Source organism: Hemibagrus wyckioides, linkage group LG19 (genome assembly GCF_019097595.1).
Source record: "Hemibagrus wyckioides isolate EC202008001 linkage group LG19, SWU_Hwy_1.0, whole genome shotgun sequence".
Lineage (NCBI taxonomy): Eukaryota > Metazoa > Chordata > Actinopteri > Siluriformes > Bagridae > Hemibagrus > Hemibagrus wyckioides.
Genome location: NC_080728.1, coordinates 21905001 through 21927280, shown reverse-complemented (window position 1 = coordinate 21927280; position 22280 = coordinate 21905001). Strand labels below are relative to the sequence as shown.

Below are 22280 nucleotides of genomic sequence, written 5' to 3'. Positions count from 1 at the left end.
AAGGTTGAGGTGGAGAAGGAGAAAGAGAAGGTTGAGGTTGAGAAGGAGAAAGAGAAGGTTGAGGTGGAGAAGGAGAAGGAGAAAGAGAAGGTTGAGGTGGAGAAGGAGAAAGAGAAGGTTGAGGTTGAGAAGGAGAAAGAGAAGGTTGAGGTGGAGAAGGAGAAGGAGAAAGAGAAGGTTGAGGTGGAGAAGGAGAAAGAGAAGGTTGAGGTGGAGAAGGAGAAAGAGAAGGTTGAGGTGGAGAAGGAGAAACAGAAGGTTGAGGTGGAGAAGGAGAAGGTTGAGGTGGAGAAGGAGAAAGAGAAGGTTGAGGTGGAGAAGGAGAAACAGAAGGTTGAGGTGGAGAAGGAGAAGGTTGAGGTGGAGAAGGAGAAAGAGAAGGTTGAGGTGGAGAAGGAGAAAGAGAAGGTTGAGGTTGAGAAGGAGAAAGAGAAGGTTGAGTGGTCATTCTGTTAATTACAGAAACCGTACAGTTGTTAGTGGTAGGAAGTTCAGATGTCAGATGTTAGGAGTAGGAACTTTCTCACCATCTGATATTGCTGAGGAACTGAACTGAAGCAGAAGCTCACTGTTCCTGGATGAGGTCTGGTTCTGATATAACAGGGTTGTTCATTCTGTAAATCATGACCAATCTCTGTCTTTATTTGCATCGACCCAGACTGATCAATCAGGGCAGTGATTCACCCCATTAGTCTCTGGGTTGCAGAAAATGACCTACTCTAAAGGTAATAGTTCCTGGAATCACAGGGAAGAATTATTTAAAGCCAAGGATCCTTCAGTGAAATGTTACAGATGTTCATTTCCTCCTCAAAATGCTGTAGTCATAGAAACAAACTGTAAATATAAAATACTAAGGGTTTTTTAAGGGCATTAGGGGTAGATGTAGGTTCTATTCACAATATTGGGATTAATGGATAGTGTATAGTATTGGGGTAAGTGTAGGTTCTTTGTAGGGTATTAGGACTAAGGGATTAGGGGTATTAGGGGTAGGTGTATGGGTGGTTTCTGTGCACAGTATTAGGACTAGGGCATTAGAGGTAGATGTAGGTCCTTTCACAATATCGGGACAAATGGATGGTGTACGGTATTAAGGTAGGTGTAGGAGTAGGTTCTGTGTGGGGTATCAGGACTAAGGGAGGGTGCAGGGCATTAGGTGTAGGTTCTGTTCAGGATATTAGGACAAAGAGACAATGTAGAGTATTGGGGAAGACTGTGTGGGGTATTAGGGGTAGATGCAGGTTCTGTATAGAGAATTCAAATTTCAAATTCAAATTTTATTGGTCACATACGAAATCATACACAGTACGACGTAGTGAAACGCTTTTTACGACTGTCTTACATTAAAAAAAAGAGTTAAAAAGAAAAATTTAAAGTGTGGACATGAAAAATAGGGGATATAGTTAAGAATATATAGGGAAAAGTCGGGAAAATTAAATGAAGTCAAGTGTCAGATATGCATATGCAAATATATGTCTATATATGTATATATGTATATACATATATATGTGTATATGTATGTATATATAAATATATATGTACATATGTATGCATATATGTTTATATGTATATATATATATATGTATGTAGTATCAATATAGCAGTAAATATTATAAATAATGAAAAATAAAATAAAAATAATAATAATAAAAATAGTAATATAATATATAATGTATACAAATATAAAACTGCTATATAAACCAAATATAAAAAACGAATATAAAAACAAAAATATAATACACTAATATAATACAGTACAATATAGTATATATATAGTATATGTGAAAAATAGAACAATATAAATAAATATATATGTGTAGACTCTATAATATATAGAAGGTACAGTATATGCATATATGTAGATAAAAAGGTCAACTCTGAAATGGTGTAGCAAATGAATACAGTCTATACAGTGTGCATATGTCAGATAAATATATAAATATATATGTAGATGTATATATAAGGCAAATATAAATGTCCAATTGAACAGGGAGTAAAGTGTCAGTGCAGTGTGCACACAAAGATGTACAGTGAGAGTGTTATTGTGTGTACAATTAGGACTAAAGGATAGTGTAGGGTATTGTGGTAGGTGTATGGATTTAGAATGTCTTGAAGGTATGAAGGTAGGTAGGTGTGGGCAAGGCTGGGTGCAGATTATTAAAGTTAAAACTGGGTGTAGGTTGGGTGTAGGTTCGGTGTAGGGGCAAAGTGTTTATTGTAGCAGGATGTGTAGTGTACTGGGGTAAGGCAGGTGTAGCTTGTGTGTAGAGTATTGAGTTTATAGCTTGTGGGTAATGCATTAAGGTCAGTGATGGTTGTATAGTAAATACAGTATCACTGCAGGTTTGAACTGCCCCAGGAACCCCAGGGAATTATGGGAAATAAGTTTGAGCATAAGCGATTGAGTCGACTTCCTGCTGCCTTCTGCATCACTCATTGTTTTTTATTAATTGCTTCCCTGCTGAATTAATAAAACACACTCACCCTCGTCCTAAAAGGAAGCTGTCATAAATTCACACGGAGGCAAGGTCACCTTGTGGTGGTCTCCCCGGTGACCGCTTTGATTGACAAGCCACTCAACCAATTACTGCTAATCAGAGCTCCCGTCGGGAGAAACAGGCAGGCCTGGAGTAGCTGGGTGAATCGAGCAGGGATTGTTATGCAAAGCAGATCCTCAACAGTGAACAATCAGAGGAACAGAGACGGAATGAACCCCATCTGTGCTCCAACGCTTCCATGGACAATCTTCAGCTTTCCAAACAGAAGAGCCAAATTTAAACTCAGAATAGCTGCAAGCTGTGAAGGCTAATAATAACGGAAATGGAAATAGTGCATCAGGGGTATAGGGAAGCTCTTATGGGGCTCATTGCAGGAATTAGCCTCATCTTCCATGCTATACCAGGCTTTATAGCTCCTCTCTTCAGAGTACATTAGATGCACTCCGTGGGAGCTTTTAGGACCCTCTTTCATTCTCTCTATCATATTAGCCTCGCTAAACACACTTCCTCATTCTCATTCTGCGTGCAGATAAAGACATATTATTTATTTATTTTTTTCCATCCTTGTTTATCCATCTAAAGAGACAGGCCATGCTCAATGTTCCTCTTTTAATCCTGCACATTATGCTATTTCATTTCCTCCCTAATTCTGTAATCATCAGAGACGCACGGTGCTCCAACACGACTCCACGTTACACTAGAACCAATTTCACGTCCGAGATGCGCCTCTCCATTCACGCCTCCCCGAATTTACCGATTATTCTGTTAATAAGTCATCGTGGACGTCTCACGACACCGAAATGAATATCTAATGCATCTATTGGGGGGATATTATCTGGAGACTATTACTAGTCAGATCCTGAACATTTCCTCCTCCATGTTAATGTCAGAGCAGGATGAGATTCTCCATCAAATATTCCCGCTTTAACATCCAGCTTCGTATGTAAAAACATGTAAAATCTCTGTAATACGTTTGAACTTACATAATAAACTATTTACATAATGGAAGATGGAAAAAAAGACGAGGCCAGCAGTGACTCATCACTCATGCAAATGAAGACCGAGAGTCCAAATCCAGCCTATTAAAGAGTACATTAGGGAGTCCATTAGTAACAGAGCACAAACAAATAGCAACAAAACCCAGGTATTGTGGCAAATTTCTAGAACATTCTCCCTCACAAACAATGAGCCAGTTCACTCACAGGTTCATTTAGAGAATGTCATAAAGCCAAGAGAAAACACTGGAATGATGGAGCGTGAGGAGGATCACTGGTACTTTTGGTATCTGATGGTGTCTGATGGTGTTGAATAGTGTTTACTGGTGTGAAACAGGGTTTTTGTTGGTTAATAGTATGAGAAGAAGTGTTGGTTTTGTAAGGTACATTTGTTGCTTTGCAGTGTTTGAGGGTGGTGATGGTGTTGGATGATGTTTGGAATGGTTTCATAGAATTGATGTGTAGTGTTTGTTGTTTAAGTGTATCAGTGTTGTTTAATAATATTTAATGAAACCTGCTGGTGCTGGATGGTGTTTGCTGTTCAATAGTATTTGAAGACTGCATGTTACACAGTGTTACTGGCTATGGGTGGTGTGAGGTATTGAATAGTATATGTTATTGTGTAAATTGTGTAAAACGTTTTGCGGGATGTTTCTCACAGTATAAAAGTATCTGAGGTAGGTACTTTAGTATTAGATGACCTTTGTTGGTATTTTAAGGCTTTTGTTGTTGTTTAATAGTATTTGAGGGAAATGTTGATATTAGATGGTGTTTATTGGTGAACACTTGTTTGAAGAAGAATGCGTAAGGGAAAACAGTATGTAGCAGTACATTTAGGTTAAAAATCAGTGCTGTATGGGTAACATTGGTATTTATTGGGTTTTTGTTGGTGATTGATTTTTGGGTTTAACAGAGATTTCACTGAGATTTCAGTTTCAGTTTTTTGGAATTTTTTAGGGTTTTTCCATTTTAATGCTTCATGGAAAATGATGGTGAATGATGGTGTTTGATGGAGAATGATGGTGTTTGATGGAGAATGATGGTGTTTGATGGTGTTTGATGGAAAATGATTGTATGTTTAATGAGTTGTTGCCTCGTAAACAAGAATTTTGATGTTTTATAGTAATTGTTGATGTCTGATGTAGAATATTTGGCCAGTGCATCTTGTTTTTTTTTAAAAGTATGCCAACATCATCAGTAATGTACAGCAGGCCTTTCTTAATATCATTATTGTGACTAGCACATTCATTCATTGATTAATTGTCTCCCACTTATCCGGAGCTGGGTCGCAGCAGCAGTCTAAGCAGGGATGCCCAGACTTCCCTCTCCCTAGACACTTCCTCCAACTCTTCCAGGGGAATTCCAAGGTGTTCCCAGGTCAGCCGAGAGACATAGTCCGTCCAGCGTGTCCTGGGTCTTACCCAGGGTCTCTTCCCGGTGGAGCATGCCCTGAACACCTCCCCTGGGAGAGGTCCAGGAGGCTTCCGAAACAGGTGCCCGAGCCTCCTCAACTGGCCTTTTTCGATGTGGAGGAGCAGCGGCTCTACTCCAAGCTCCTCCCGGGTGACAGAGCTCCTTACCCTATTTCTAAGGGAATGCCCCACCACCCTACTAAGGAAACTCATTTCGGCCGCTTGTATCCGGGATCTCGTCCTTTCGGTCATGACCCAAAGCTCATGACTATAGGTGACTAGAACACTGTGTATTTATTATTGTTGGTGCAGTAGAAATGTAGAGTTTCTTTGTAAAAGTTATACAGTAAAGTTTATTTGTTAATTTTTCCATCTGGCAATTGTGTATCTTCAGTTTAAAAAATGATAATGGCCTTTCAGACACTCAAGCTAAAAGAGTTGGTGTCAAACAGATAATTTAAAGTTGTGAGCAAATCAATCAGGAAGTGAGCGCTTCAGTTAATGTACCCACTCCATCAGAGTTTCATCATCTCTGTGCACTGAGGTAAACCTGACAGCTTGCTGTACACAGTAATTGTCTTCAGCTCCTGCAGGCCATGAGGTGACAGGAAGACGTTAGAGATGCAGTGAGCTGTACAGCGAGTGTGTTTGCTGTGTGTCATTGCTGTATCATGATCTTTATCCACATAGAATCTCCAGCTCTGCAGGGAGGATTTACGCTGCAAATAAACACAAATACAGCCCCTCCAAAAGTATTGGAACAACAAGGCCATTTCTATTGTTGCAATCCACCAAAGACAATTGGGTTTGAGATGAAAAGATGAATGTGATATGATAGATCGGAATTTCATCCTGATATTTATATCTTGAGGAGTTCAGGCAAATATATATGGAACATGTAACTGACAGGTGTTTCTTTTTGCTCAGGTGTGGTCTGATAAATTGAGTGTTTAAATAATAATAGCACTGAAAGCTGGAAGTTCCACCATGGACACTCTAGGTTTGTGTCCTGGGTTTCACCTGTGAAGACTGCATTTTTTTGTTCTTGTTCATCAGGAAAAAACAACATGAAGACCTGTCTAAAGGAGAAAATCAAGCCAGTTTTAAAACTAGGAAAAAAGAGAAAATCAATCAAAATTTCTTAAATGCCTTGAAAATTAAAGAAACCACTGGTGTACTAACAATCAGACATCAAACAGATCAGCCATAGAAAACAACAGAAGCTGAAGACAGAAACATTATGAGAGTTTTGAAGAAAAACTAAAAAAATACCACTAACCATCACAGGGCCGGGAGAACATCTCACAATACACTGTTTGAAGGAGAGAGATTTAGAGATCTGAAATATCCAGGCCATACCACACCTCTCACCAGCAGTAAGAATCAAGATTCAAGAAGCTTTATTGTCATTTCAACCACATATAGCTGATGCAGTACATAGTGAAATGAAACAACGTTTCTCCAGGACCTGGTGCTACAGAAACATACTGTACAACATAAAGTTCAAACACAAAACACAAGAAGACAGAGCTAGGACCGAACTTTGACCTAGCCACATAAAGTGCAGAAGACCAGGTTGGAATTTTCAAAGAAGTACAGGGATGAGCCAAAAAAGTCCAGGAACCAATATAAACCTGATGGAAAGACCTGATGGAAAGTGTGGAGGAAGAAAGGATCTGCTCATGATTCAAAACATATGAGGTGGTGGTGGTGGTGTCATGGCTTGAGCTTACATGGCTGCTTCTGGAACATTCTCTCTAATCTGTACTGATGATGGAGGTCATGATGGTGGCAGCAGAATGAAATCAGACTTCTACAGAATCATTCTGTCTGATAATTTACAGAGAAATACGTCCAATCGAATTAGGAGGAACTTCATCATGCACTAAGACGATACAAAAGACACTGACTCTCAACACTTCATCAGCGGCAAAGTGGAAGGTTTTAGACTGGACAAGTAAATCAGCTGACCTGACCTGAACCCAGCTGAGCAGCATGTCACCTCCTGAAGAGGAGACTGAAGGAAGAAACCTTCTGAAACACAGCTACTGAAAACCTGGAAAAGCTTCACAGAAGAAGAAAGCTGCAGTTTGGTGTCCTTGAGTCTCAGGCTTGGTGCAGTAATCACAAGGAATATACAACGAACTAAGTTCATTACTTTAAGGCTAACTGTTCCAATACTTCTGCTCATCTAAAAATTAAATGGTCCGCTACCAAAGGTTTCATGTCTTATATTCATCTTCTGATCTGAGACCCAAATGTCTTCAGTATAAAGCACCAAGAAAAGTTTCAGTAGTTTCACTACTTTAATAAAAGCAATATCAGAAAAGCTAGCCTCTCCATGCAGGTTTTTGGCTAGCAACCAAAAATACAAAAAAGTTCAGAAAAATACAAAAGAAGAACAAAACCAAAATACATCTTTTCTTACATGTGTAAATAAGGCTTATTTTGATTTTTGAAACCAAATTCAGAACTTCTTCGGTATATCAGAAAAGTACAAAGACATCAGACGAGGAACAGAAATCCAATAAAGTGTCATCAGGTATGAGTTTTCTGAGTCACCTCCCGAAAGCTGGTCTTCTTAAAAGAGCTTTCAGACCTCACACTTTCTCCTAAAGGCCCTGAAGAGGCAGCCGGGGATGAGTCACCGAGCAAGGCCGTTTTATCTTTTAGCAGTGGGCAGAGGCCGCTCCACGCTCCACGCTAGCATGCTCATGATGAATGCCAAGCAGCCTCAGGGGCTTTTTCATAACAGATGCTAGCATTGATCTCAGGAGCTGTCCATCATACCAATACCCAAGGCTGTAGATTACTGTCCATCAGCGAGAGGAGCTAAAGCAGAACCTGAGCAAACCTCACAATCAAGACCAGCTGAAAAAGTGCCTTCTAAACCATTAAAACCAGCAACAAGCACAAGCTCACGTCAAATCCATTAGCATAAAGAGCACTCAATAACCAGAAATCCCATTACTGAGCAACCTCTTATAAACCACACAGTTAATGTAGCAAACCAGCAAACAACACTCACTGCTATAAAACAGCACTTCATTCCCAAGCTAACCTAGCATACACTCAATTCCCAAGCTAACCTAGCATACACACAATTCCCAAGCTAACCTAGCATACACTCAATTCCCAAGCTAACCTAGCATACACTCAATTCCCAAGCTAACCTAGCATACACTCAATTCCCAAGCTAACCTAGCATACACTCAATTCCCAAGCTAACCTATCATACACACAATTCCCAAGCTAACCTAGCATACACACAATTCCCAAGCTAACCTAGCATACACTCAATTCCCAAGCTAACCTAGCATACACACAATTCCCAAGCTAACCTAGCATACACACAATTCCCAAGCTAACCTAGCATACACTCAATTCCCAAGCTAACCTAGCATACACTTAATTCCCAAGCAAAACTAGCATACATTAAATTCACAAGCTAAACTAGCATACGCTCAATTTACAAGCTAAACTATCATACGCTCAGTTCCCAAGCTAAACTTGCATACGCTCAATTCACAAGCTAAACTAGCATACGCTCAATTCACAAGCTAAACTAGCATACGCTCAATTTACAAGCTATTCTAAAATACGCTCAATTCACAAGCTAAACTAGCATACACTTTATTCACAAGCTAAACTAGCATGCATGCTCAATTGGCCTGCAAAAATCTAAGCTAGCACTAGCATGCAATCTCTGTCACATTTCTCAGCAGGGAACAAGATGAGCTGCAGGAAGCAGAAGAGCGGAGTTAGCGAGAGTTAGCGAGAGTTATCCCTGTTTGCTGCTAAGGTGACCTTAATCACTTTTACACACCACAGCGTAGCGGAAAGCGTTTCTGGCGACTGCATTAGCAGGATAAAAGCAAGCGCACTCTTCAGCCTGCCCCATGGTGTGTGTATAGACTCTGGCCAGTCTGACTGACCTGCACACTGAGTACAAAACAAACACCAACAAAACCAGAGTATTGAACTTCTCCACCCTTTTCCTTCATTCATCATGAATCATGTGACATTTCCTGAACACTCTAAAGCCAAAGAACAGCATTAGAGTGAAGATGAAGTTAAGATGTCTTTATTTATCACATATACATTACAGCACAGTGAAATTCTCTCTTCACATATCCCAGCCTTGGGGGTCGGGGTCAGAGTGCAGGGTCAGAGTGCAGGGTCAGCCATGATACAGTGCCCCTGGAGCATGGGGGTTAAGGGCCTTGCTCAAGGGCCCAACAGTGGCATCTTCCAGTCAATGACCCAGAGCTTTAACCATTTGAGCTACCACCGCCCGATGGTGTTGGATGGTGTTTGGTGTTTGGATTGGATGGTGTTGGATTGGGTCAGATGGTGTTTTGATGGTGTTTGGTATTGGAAGGTGTTCAGTGGTATTGGATGGTGTTGGATGGTGTTTGATGTGTCCGATGGTCTCAGATGGTGTTAGGTATTTGGTGTTAGGTGTTTGATGGTGTTTGGTGATTGATAGTGTCGGATGGTGTTGCTTGGTGTTAGTGTTTGATGATGTTTGATGGTGTTTTGTGTTTGATGGTGTTTGTTGTTGGATGGTGTTAGGTGTTTGATGGTGTCAAATGGTGTTTGATGGTGTTTGGTGTTTGATGGTGTCAGATGGTGTTGGGTGCTTGATGGTGTTGGGTGGTGTTTTGTGTTTGATGGTGTTTGTTGTTGGATGCTGTTAGGTGTTTGATGGTGTTTGGTGTTTGGTGGTGTTTGGTGTTGGATGGTGTTGGGTGTTTGGTGTTGGGTGTTTGGTGTTGGATGGTGTTGGGTGTTTCATGGTGTTTCATGGTGTTGGTGTCTGATGGTGTTAGGTGTTTGAAGGTGTTGGTGTTTGATGGTGTTTGGTGGATTTGTGAACACAGTGAAAACATCTTGAAGGTGGATGAATTCCGTTTTGTTGATTAGATCCCCACCAGAGTGTTTTAGTCTGAGTTTGTGTTGTCAGCACGAGGTCTCCAGAGCCAGCGGTTGTGTGTTTGTAGTACTGATATGAAATCATCATCGTGAGCAGCAGAGGAACTGATTAGAGTCTGGAACTGATCTAAACAGGTTGAAGGTCACAGCAAGGTCAGATCTCTGAGAGGAGACGTGGTGGAGGAGGCATGACTGTAAGCCTGGCTTGTTTAATGTGAGATTATTATAAAGATCTTTCCCTGGGCACACGCTGCTGTCGTGTGAATGCAGGATAAAAGCCAGAGCAGTCTTTAACCTGTCTTTTGATGTGTGCAAAATATCTATGGCAGGTTTTCTTGCACAGGGTCCAGATGAGGCAGCGGTGAGTCATCCAACACGCTAGTCACGGCGCTTCAGCGAGCAGCATGTTGCTAACGCTAAGTAAAACTCAGCTAGTGTGAAATCACCGAGGAGAGAGACGGAAATAGCGTCTGCTCTCCTACAGATTACGCCTGATTTGTGTTTTTTGAAGCTGTGCTCACTTTTTTACTTACAGGAATCCATGTTTTTTTCCATAAGGCAAGTGTTTGATGTTTGGATTGTCCTTCAAATCCCTTTTCCTCTCTCTTTAATATGCAGTGTTAGGAGATTAAATGTTTCTCTGCACAAATCCCACTCCCACAGAGCCTTCTTTCTATTTTTTACGCTCTTTTTCACTGCTTTTCCGGTGGAATGAGGAATGAGGCAAGTGTCTGAGCTCCTCTATTCATCCTCTCTGGAAAAAAAATCAATAGAAATGATGAGGATGATAGTGAAGTCCTGAGTCAAAACAGCGCTCTGAAAAGCCTAAATGTCACCATGTGGAGAGGAAGAATTATTTAATCCACTTAAAATTCAGCTCATTCTGTGTATGTGTACCGTATCAGAACTATGGGTGGAGGTGTATATCGTATCAGAACTATGGGTGGAGGTGTGTACCATATCAGAACTATGGGTGGAGGTGTATATCGAATCAGAACTATGGGTGGAGGTGTATGTCGTATCAGAACTATGGGTGGAGGTGTATATCGTATCAGAACTATGGGTGGAGGTGTGTACCATATCAGAACTGTGTGTGGAGGTGTATATCGTATCAGAACTATGGGTGGTGTGTATCGTATCAGAACTATGGGTGGAGGTGTATATCATATCAGAACTATGGGTGGAGGTGTGTATTGTATCAGAACTATGGGTGGAGGTGTGTATTGTATCAGAACTATGGGTGGAGGTGTGTATTGTATCAGAACTAGGGGTGGAGGTGTGTATTGTATCAGAACTATGGGTGGAGGTGTGTACCGTATCAGAACTATGGGTGGAGGTGTGTATCGTATCAGAACTATGGGTGGAGGTGTGTATCCTACCAGAACTAGGTGTGAAGGTGTGTATCGTATCAGAACTAGGGGTGGAGGTGTGTATCCTATCAGAACTAGGGGTGGAGGTGTGTATCCTAAGAGAACTAGGGGTGGAGGTGTGTACCGTATCAGAACTAGGGGTGGAGGTGTGTATCCTATCAGAACTATGGGTGGAGGTGTGTATCCTATGAGAACTAGGTGTGAAGGTGTGTATCGTATCAGAACTAGGGGTGGAGGTGTGTATCCTATCAGAACTAGGTGTGGAGGTGTGTATCCTATCAGAACTATGGGTGGAGGTGTGTACCGTATCAGAACTAGGGGTGGAGGTGTGTATCCTATCAGAACTAGGGGTGGAGGTGTGTATCCTATGAGAACTAGGTGTGAAGGTGTGTATCGTATCAGAACTAGGTGTGAAGGTGTGCATCGTATCAGAACTATGGGTGGAGGTGTGTATCCTATCAGAACTATGGGTGGAGGTGTGTATCCTATCAGAACTAGGGGTGGAGGTGTGTATCCTATCAGAACTAGGTGTGAAGGTGTGTATCATATCAGAACTAGGGGTGGAGGTGTGTATCCTATCAGAACTATGGGTGGAGGTGTGTATCCTATGAGAACTAGGTGTGAAGGTGTGTATCGTATCAGAACTAGGGGTGGAGGTGTGTATCCTATCAGAACTAGGTGTGGAGGTGTGTATCCTATCAGAACTATGGGTGGAGGTGTGTATCATATCAGAACTAGGGGTGGAGGTGTGTATCCTATCAGAACTATGGGTGGAGGTGTGTATCCTATCAGAACTAGGGGTGGAGGTGTGTATCCTATCAGAACTAGGTGTGAAGGTGTGTATCATATCAGAACTAGGGGTGGAGGTGTGTATCCTATCAGAACTATGGGTGGAGGTGTGTATCCTATGAGAACTAGGTGTGAAGGTGTGTATCGTATCAGAACTAGGGGTGGAGGTGTGTATCCTATCAGAACTAAGTGTGGAGGTGTGTATCCTATCAGAACTATGGGTGGAGGTGTGTACCGTATCAGAACTAGGGGTGGAGGTGTGTATCCTATCAGAACTATGGGTGGAGGTGTGTATCCTATGAGAACTAGGTGTGAAGGTGTGTATCGTATCAGAACTAGGTGTGAAGGTGTGCATCGTATCAGAACTAGGGGTGGAGGTGTGTATCCTATCAGAACTATGGGTGGAGGTGTGCATCATATCAGAACTATGGGTGGAGGTGTGTATCGTATCAGAACTATGGGTGGAGGTGTGGATCGTATCAGAACTATGGGTGGAGGTGTGTATCCTATCAGAACTATGGGTGGAGGTGTTTATCCTATCAGAACTATGGGTGGAGGTGTGTATCCTATCAGAACTATGGGTGGAGGTGTGTATCCTATCAGAACTAGGGGTGGAGGTGTGTATCATATCAGAACTAGGGGTGGAGGTGTGTATCCTATCAGAACTAGGTGTGGAGGTGTGTATCCTATGAGAACTAGGTGTGAAGGTGTGTATCGTATCAGAACTAGGGGTGGAGGTGTGTATCCTATGAGAACTAGGTGTGAAGGTGTGTATCGTATCAGAACTAGGGGTGGAGGTGTGTATCGTATCAGAACTAGGTGTGGAGGTGTGTATCGTATCAGAACTAGGTGTGGAGGTGTGTATCCTATCAGAACTAGGGGTGGAGGTGTGTATCCTATCAGAACTAGGGGTGGAGGTGTGTATCGTATCAGAACTAGGTGTGGAGGTGTGTATCCTATCAGAACTAGGGGTGGAGGTGTGTATCCTATCAGAACTATGGGTGGAGGTGTGTATCGTATCAGAACTAGGGGTGGAGGTGTGTATCCTATCAGAACTAGGGGTGGAGGTGTGTATCCTATCAGAACGAGGTGTGAAGGTGTGTATCGTATCAGAACTAGGGGTGGAGGTGTGTATCCTATCAGAACTATGGGTGGAGGTGTGTATCGTATCAGAACTAGGGGTGGAGGTGTGTATCCTATCAGAACTAGGTGTGAAGGTGTGTATCGTATCAGAACTAGGGGTGGAGGTGTGTATCCTATCAGAACTAGGTGTGAAGGTGTGTATCGTATCAGAACTAGGGGTGGAGGTGTGTATTCTATCAGAACTAGGGGTGGAGGTGTGTATCCTATCAGAACTAGGGGTGGAGGTGTGTATCCTAAGAGAACTAGGGGTGGAGGTGTGTATCCTATCAGAACTATGGGTGGAGGTGTGTACCGTATCAGAACTAGGGGTAGAGGTGTGTATCCTATCAGAACTATGGGTGGAGGTGTGTATCGTATCAGAACTAGGTGTGGAGGTGTGTATCCTATCAGAACTAGGGGTGGAGGTGTGTATCGTATCAGAACTAGGTGTGGAGGTGTTTATCCTATCAGAACTATGGGTGGAGGTGTGTATCCTATCAGAACTATGGGTGGAGGTGTGTATCCTATCAGAACTAGGGGTGGAGGTGTGTATCATATCAGAACTAGAGGTGGAGGTGTGTATCCTATCAGAACTATGGGTGGAGGTGTGTATCGTATCAGAACTAGGGGTGGAGGTGTGTATCCTATCAGAACTATGGGTGGAGGTGTGTATCCTATCAGAACTAGGTGTGGAGGTGTGTATCCTATGAGAACTAGGTGTGAAGGTGTGTATCCTATCAGAACTAGGGGTGGAGGTGTGTATCGTATCAGAACTAGGGGTGGAGGTGTGTATCCTATCAGAACTAGGGGTGGAGGTGTGTATCCTATCAGAACTATGGGTGGAGGTGTGTATCCTATCAGAACTAGGTGTGAAGGTGTGTATCGTATCAGAACTAGGGGTGGAGGTGTGTATCCTATCAGAACTAGGTGTGAAGGTGTGTATCGTATCAGAACTAGGGGTGGAGGTGTGTATCCTATCAGAACTAGGTGTGGAGGTGTGTATCCTATCAGAACTAGGGGTGGAGGTGTGTATCGTATCAGAACTAGGGGTGGAGGTGTGTATCCTATCAGAACTATGGGTGGAGGTGTGTATCCTATGAGAACTAGGTGTGACGGTGTGTATCGTATCAGAACTAGGTGTGAAGGTGTGCATCGTATCAGAACTATGGGTGGAGGTGTGTATCCTATCAGAACTATGGGTGGAGGTGTGTATCGTATCAGAACTATGGGTGGAGGTGTGTATCCTATCAGAACTATGGGTGGAGGTGTGTATCCTATCAGAACTTTGGGTGGAGGAGTGTATCGTATCAGAACTATGGGTGGAGGTGTGTATCCTATCAGAACTATGGGTGGAGGTGTGTATCGTATCAGAACTATGGGTGGAGGTGTGTATCCTATCAGAACTATGGGTGGAGGTGTGTATCGTATCAGAACTATGGGTGGAGGTGTGTATCCTATCAGAACTATGGGTGGAGGTGTGTATCGTATCAGAACTATGGGTGGAGGTGTGTATCCTATCAGAACTATGGGTGGAGGTGTGTATCCTATCAGAACTATGGGTGGAGGTGTGTATCATATTGTTACTGTGTGTGGAGTTCATGTCTCTTGCTCTCAAGATTTTAAGAGAAACATCACACAGAAGTGTGACATGAAGCTGCTGCTATGTGACTGGAACGTTGAGTCTTCAGAGGATGAAGCTGAACTCCAGAAGCGAGTGTTGGAGGTAATTACAGGCTCAGCTGGAGAACTCGGAGCTCTGCCCAGCTTGACCCAAAATGTTCAGTAAACCAGCATACATTATTCATTGAAAAACACAGCATCCCTCAGCTTCACACCAATCTGTCAACATGTCGCAGTCTATTTCCTGTTAGCTTCCTGCCATGAAGTTATTGATTTCTGAAATGCTGTCTGCGCTTCATTTCCAATAACAAAATCATCCATCTTTGTTTAGTATCAAAAATTATTCACCGTTTGCTATTAACAGTCAAAAAACTGGTATTCCATCATATACTGCGTTCTGATTGGTGGTCAGGTGCTGATTAATTCTCTAGAACAGCAGCTCTGACAGTAGTGCAGATTTATATGAATGCACTTGATCTGATCGTTTCCCTAGCAACAGCTCGTTCACAGGGGCGTGTCCAGAGCAGCTGATGTATATAATCTGCATTATGTTCTGTAGCGTAAACAGATCATCTGATAATGTTTTAGTGAAATAATGGACTGTGTGGTGATCACGGTAACACTGCTATATCACAGATTTCCCAGAATTCATCAGGAGCTCTTGAGCAGAAGCTAATGCAGGTTAAGTGATAATGTCGCCTGAAAGCTGGGTGGAAATGGTCTCGGTGGCAGTGTGAGTGTTTCACATGCGTTCAGATCAGTAACTGGCAGGTAGCTGTTTCACCTCTGTGGCTTTTTTTCTCTCTAAAAGCAGTGATTTTAGTTGCAAACCTCGTATTTATAGCCTGCATGATTTCCAGTCCAGTTTTCCTGGAAAGCTTTATTCCACCGTCGACATTTTCAGCTTTATTCTGTATGTAGCACAATGAACTTTCCACGTTTCTGTTCTCAAACTCTCCGATTTCTATTCGGTCAGCAGGTCACGTGACCTCTCAGTGCTGCAGAAACACACACCATGACACGTGATGAAGACTGTTACCATGATTTCAATCTGGAACGTTCTCTTTCTGAAGTGTTTGTACAGCATGTGGTGTTTTTTATTCATTGTAAAAACAGTGAACACATTAACACACTGAGGGTGTCATTTCACGTACACACGGACCAGAACCACAGCGTTCGCCATGTTCTGTTAGCAGGACACCTCTGAACGAATCACAATTAGTCGAGCAGATTTCAGGACCTGAGGACAGGGCTGTCCGGTGTGATATTTCTCCTCTTTCACACTAATTAAATTATGATTATCAGAGCTTTTCTTCAGTTTCCTACAGTCAAGCCACTAGCTACAGTCACGGAGACTGAAATTCTATCAAAAAACAGCTCAATCACATGCAGAAGTTTGATCATGCATATTAATTAAAGCTTGCCCCGCCCCTTATCCTAACCTTCTATACCCTGTCAGTGCAGTCAATTAGGTCTCCAGGCCACCAGGGGGAACTATTCTAACTACTTTTTCTAGCATTTGCTTTACCCCTAAACACCTGCTGGTATCAGAACCTTAAACCCATGTGTAAAAACATGTGAACTCCACACCTCACGGTCATCTCAGCTCCGTCTGAGTGACAGCTGCTTCCTGACTCAAGTGCAATTTAATTCTCTCTGAACATTCATGGCTAATTTCCTGCCAAATGCTGCCCTTCTTCCTGTTTAATGAGTCTGATTCAGCCACACCTTCTCCACCAGCACATCTTAGAGTTCCTATATTTTTTGTCGCATATTTTGCAGATGAATCCAAGCCGAATCACCCAGATGTGCAGTTAATGCAGCTGTGGCTCGTAACATGGCATCAGCTATCAGGAAACATGGAGCGTCTCAGTCTCAGCCTCAGTCTTTCAGGGACTCGTCTCCTGGTGCTTTGTTTGATTGTGTCCAGTGTTTTTCTTCTTCGGGTGATCAATACATGCAGAGCTCCACAGCTCCTTCAGTCCCTAAACACTCCAGATGGAACACTACAAAGACATCGTTCATGAATCATTACACTAGACACTGAAAGAACACAATGGAACACATGTGACATGCCATTTTACACAATTAGTCCTGCAGCATTTATGTGTTTATCCTCCTTTAACCTCCTAAAGACTCCAGTAACACCATGGCTACATCTTTAATACCGTATCTTTACCTTTTAATACCTTTTAATACAGCAGTAAAGGTTTTCTAGCTGTGGATTTGGCGTATAAACTTAAAGATGTCCTCCAGTATTTATGACTTGATGTGTTTAGTAATTTCATCTATAACAAGATGTTGAAACCCTGCCACTGTTCTGTGCTTTTTCACAGTTTAGCATCTTCTGTGTCATTTTCACAGCTCTGTGTCTCTGAGAGGTGTTGCTGTATAAGATGCTAATCCTATAGGTTCCAGCAGCAGGACGGGTTTTCTCGTACCTGTTCAGCCTCTCAGGAAGTAAAGGTGGTGGAAGATGTTTCTGAGGAGGAGTCTGTTGTCAAGCTCACAGCTTTGTGTATATTTACATTCTCATTCCCAGATGCTCTATATGCTAATGTACAGGCTTACGATATCAACACCGCCAGGAATATAGCCATTCTGATTGAGGCATCATTAATATTTATGTAGGTGTTTATTAAAGAGGCTGAGCTTGAAGACTGTGAGGGACCTGGGTGTCTAGATGTCATGGAGATGTTCATTCTGCAGCCTGGTGCATGATGGGTCATGCTGAGCTGCTGGATCTAGCAGTATGACGAGGAACAGAATGTGATGTGTGGGATTAGTTATCGGGTTGGTCAGTGGATGGAGGCTGGTCTGCCGTGGCGCTGTTGTAAAGTAACTGGTCATTTATGACTGAATGTTTAGTGTAAAGTTTTCTTTTTAATATAAAATCCAACATTACACATCAACATCACATTTCATTAGAGCAGGCTGTGAAACCTGGAGCATGATTCAGGTTAGCTTTGAGATTAAGAGTGACATCATAGGTGTGCTGGTGTTTCTACATCAGGACCATGTAGAAACTCTATATCCTCATTTACACTGGTGAAAGGTCCTGCAGCATGTTTACTCTAATCTGACAGGAAAAATCAAACCAATAAAAAGCAGAACTTTTTTCAGCTTTGGTGTGAAATTCCAGTGTATAAAAATGAAGTGAAACACCATCTGAACATCATCTCCACTTGGCCATATTTTCCCGTTCTTTCTTCTAAAATCATTCTATATCCATCGGCAGTAAGAGCAGAAAGGTATTTTAAATGGTATTTGTAGCTCTTCATGATTCCATCCACCTGATAAAAGCCCCAGTTATGGCTGATTTAAAGCCCTACAGAATGATGCTGCCACCCCGACACCATGCTGGACCGTGGGGATTGGGTTCTCATATCATAGAATTGTTGTACTTTTTGGAATTGGTCTCATCAGATCATAACACATTGTGCCACATGGATTAAGGTGATGTCGTTGAGCTTGATGGGTTTTTTCCATGAAAAAGGGCTTTGTCTAATCGTCTTACCCCATCACCCAGACATGTGAAGAACATCAGAGGTGGTTGTAGAGAGCAATCAATACATGTCAGATCTTCCGGCAGCTCCTGTAGTGTTGCTGTAGGTCTCTCGGCAGCCTTCTTGCTATGTTTTTGTCTGTAATACTCAGTGATGTCACTGTGCTGTTCCATTTCCTCTATTTGTCAATAACATACTTTGCACTGTTCCATGGCACATCTAATGTTTCGGAAATTCTTTCATCCCCCTCTCCTGGTCAATTCCTTTCAACCAAGATCTTTGGCTTCAGCAAGACATTAAGAAACACAAACACATCTTGACTTATAAAGGGTTATGACTTGGCTTACAAACTTCATTTTTATACGTTGTCCTTTAACATGGGTGTGTAAACTTTTAGATCCAGTGTGTGTGATGATGTTGTGTACAGAACGAACTTACCTCCAGATTTCCTCATCACGGGGCAGAGTGATGTTAGTAACCTGGCCTGCATTAATACTGGACTATTCCAGTCTACAGTGTGTACCGAGTACATGTGTGTATAGTGTGGCATACAGGATACACACACTACAGCATATTGAAGGATGAGTAATGTTTGTGAGGAGGAACCGCTAAGCAGCCACCCGTGTTGCTTGTCTGAAACCTTTCCACTTTGACTGACAAGCTGAAGTTTAGTGTGTATCAGGATGAAACCAAGTCTGCGCTCTGAGGGTCTTTTGGGACAATGATTGAAAAATCTCAGTGGCTTAAAATGACAGCGAGAGCACATGGGCCTAATTAGTCAGCAGGAGCAGATAGCATCCGTCGTGACTGAAAGCCCACACAATAGCAACAACATGCACAAAAAAAAAATCCCATCACACAAAGCACAGCATGGCCGCAAGTCCTGAACGGTCTGGGGTTTAAATGCCTGTGGAGGTTATCAGGACGCTCAGAAAGCCGTCTTTATATGTGTTCCCCAGAGCCCAGAGGGTGTCTTGTCTATTCCATGACCTTGGAATGACCTGCTTGTGTCCTGTGGGATTTCATGGCTCAGGAGCTGGACTGTCCTGATAAGGTCTCGCAGCACCTCCAGCTCCACTGATGAATAGTAAATCAAACCCACTGGACTGCTGTGATATTATGTGGAAATTCTCTCTGTTCTGTGGACGATTTTCCAACTGTTAAACCTCTGTGTGATTCAGAGCTGCAGGGTCTGCTAACGCTGCTGGATTCTGGTGGTGTAGACTGGATGTTAGGACTGAACTGTTCACCGAGACACAGTTCTGTGAGGAGTTTACACAGAATCACAATCTCCTGTTATTCTACACATCTGCATGTTTATGTAGTCACTGCTCATGTTATCTCTCGAATCAGTGCCTCAAAGCTGAAGGCTGAAGGACAAGGTGTTTATGAGATCGCAACTCCAACAATCATGGACCAGCACAACTGGGCAGAGGAGCACATTGCTCTTCATAGGTGAAACAAATTTCTCCAATTCCTCAGCATTCACACCAACAAATTCATTTCATTTTATTTCTATAACAATTTTAACCAGAGACATGGCAACAAGTCAGCTTTAGAGAAATCTGGATGTAGAATTTAGATTCCTAGAGTGACAATCCATTTCAATTCAATTTATATTTATAGCACTTTTAACACTGGAAATTGTCTCAAAGCAGCTTTACAGAAGTATAGAAACATAGAAGAAAATGTTTATCTATCAAGTTAATATTTATCTCTAACATTTGGTGACAGTGGTGAGGAAAAACTCCCTGAGATGATCTAAAGAAGAAACCTTGAGAGGAACCAGGCTCAGAAGGCCTTTTGGCTAAGATCAAGTGTTCTCTGGTCTGGCTTTGGGCTTTGACTGGGTTTGAGAAGGAGAATAGATGGAATGGGGTTTGTGTAGGATCGCTTCTCAGGCCTTTTGGCTAGGATCTCTTGTATTCACTGGTCTGGCTTTTTGGCCTTGGTCTGGGTTCACGTTACGATCCTTAGTCTGGCCTTGAGACTAGGTATGGATATGGGTAGGATTAGGATTGAAAAAAAAAATCTGTTCTTATCAGTTTAATATCTGATACGTCCTCTATATTAAACAGATTTTTAGAGCTGGGAAAGGGGAAAAGGGGCTTGCTACGTCCACTCCACGGCCTGGTATTGCAGTACTTCCAGGCTTGGTGCACCGTTTTCTGATGTAAAATGAAAGAGAAAAAATACTTACTTAATTAATTACTTACTTACTTACTAAGAACCTCATCCTCATTTGGGTGACACTGGACAGGAAATAATGTAAATGTGAATAATCTCCTTTCTACAACAGCAACCAAGAGCTCTTGAGGAACTATTAGGTCAGTGTAGTTTCTGAGGTCATTATAGACACTAAGTCCTTCCTGCTGAAAGTTCATTGATGCAATGGCAGTTCAGAGACAGGGTAATAGTCTCCAAGTGGTTCTGTACACAGCTGTATCCTGGTCACAGGCTGTCCACACAGATCTATCCACAGCATCAGTGACCACCACCATGCCACGAGACTCCAACCAGGGGTAGAGCGTCTGGATGGATCAGGCAGGTCCGGAAAGAAGAAGTCGTCACACTGGGAACTCAGAACACTGGGAGCTCGGGAGGGGGATGTAAAGCTCAACAGAGAAAGATAGAGGGAAAAAAGAGAGAGAGCGAGAAATACATAACAGCACAGTGAAATTCTTTCTTCACATATCCCAACTTTGGGGGTTGGGGTCAGTGCACAGGGTCAGCCTTAAAGGGCCTTGCTCATGGGCCTAACAGCAGCAGCTTGACAGTGCTGGGGCTTCAACCCCGATCTTCTGATTGACAACTGTACACCTAAGTCTTGATGTGTCACATTATATATACATTACAGCACAGTGCAATTCACTTCTTCACATATCTCACCTGAGGAAGTTCAAAGCACAGGGTCAGTCATGATACAGTCCCCTGGAGCAGGCAGGGTTAAGGGCCTTGCTCGAGGGCCCAGCAGTGGCAGTGCAGGTACTTGAATCCTGACCTTCAAATCAACAACTCAGAGTCATACCCACTGGAGCCTCCACTGCCCCAAACATTGTGAAGAACTAGACATGAGCGGTCATCTCACCTGGTCACTGAAGCCTGTGGCAGAACAAACTGATGATCTACTAAAGTGAAAGTTCTGGAGTGAGTGATCATCTGTTTTTGTGCAGACCTGACGTTCTCTCAGTAATCAGCCACACTGGAATGTAACATGTAATCCTGCTGATAGCCGTGGCTGTGTTTATATTCCTGCCGCTGACGTCTGAATCGAAGCTGTGATGAGGAGAGTCTAGCATCAATTTCACTAAATAGCCACCTGAATCGTCCAGTCAAATCCAAGGCCAAATTGCATTACTGCACAAATCCCACCTGAATAAGACTGTAGGCTCCTAAGGCCCAGGAAAATGTTTTATAATCTAGAGTTCTCATTTCCTTCAATCCAGCAGAGGTTCTACAGGAGTAGGGTTACATGTGTTAAAGCGTCTGGAGTTATTATTGTCCTTTAAAAACATCTATCCAGCTGAAATAAAAATCCCAGAGGAAAAGTAAAGGCTTGTGGCGTTTCTGAGAAATCTATTCACCCCGGACCCAGACAGCAGACTCTGGATGAGCAAAAGAGAAGGAACTCAACATTACACATCGTTTCTACTAGCACTCACTTACTCTCTCACTCACTCTCTCACTCACTCTCTCACTCACTCTCTCACTCACTCTCTCACTCACTCTCTCACTCACTCTCTCACTCACTCTCTCACTCACTCACTCACTCACTCACTCTCTCACTTACTCTCTCACTCACTCTCTCACTCACTCTCTCATTCTCTCACTCACTCACTCTCTCACTCACTCTCTCACTTACTCTCTCACTCACTCTCTCACTCACTCTCTCACTCACTCACTCTCTCACTCACTTACTCTCTCACTCACTCTCTCACTCACTCTCTCACTCTCTCACTCACTCTCTCACTCACTCTCTCACTCACTCTCTCACTCACTCTCTCATTCTCTCACTCACTCTCTCACTTACTCTCTC

At 42.7% G+C, this 22280-nt stretch overlaps 1 protein-coding gene and 1 non-coding gene across 2 annotated transcripts in view; both read left to right on the top strand.

The window, feature by feature from the left end:
• The window catches only part of syt1a (synaptotagmin Ia), a 294930-nt gene that overhangs the window by 109886 nt on the left and 162764 nt on the right, over positions 1-22280 (top strand). The gene's annotated exons all lie outside the window — the stretch shown is intronic.
• On the top strand, positions 20214-20411 carry LOC131370496 (U2 spliceosomal RNA). The gene has a single exon (XR_009207418.1). It is a non-coding gene; the product is annotated as a U2 spliceosomal RNA (small nuclear RNA).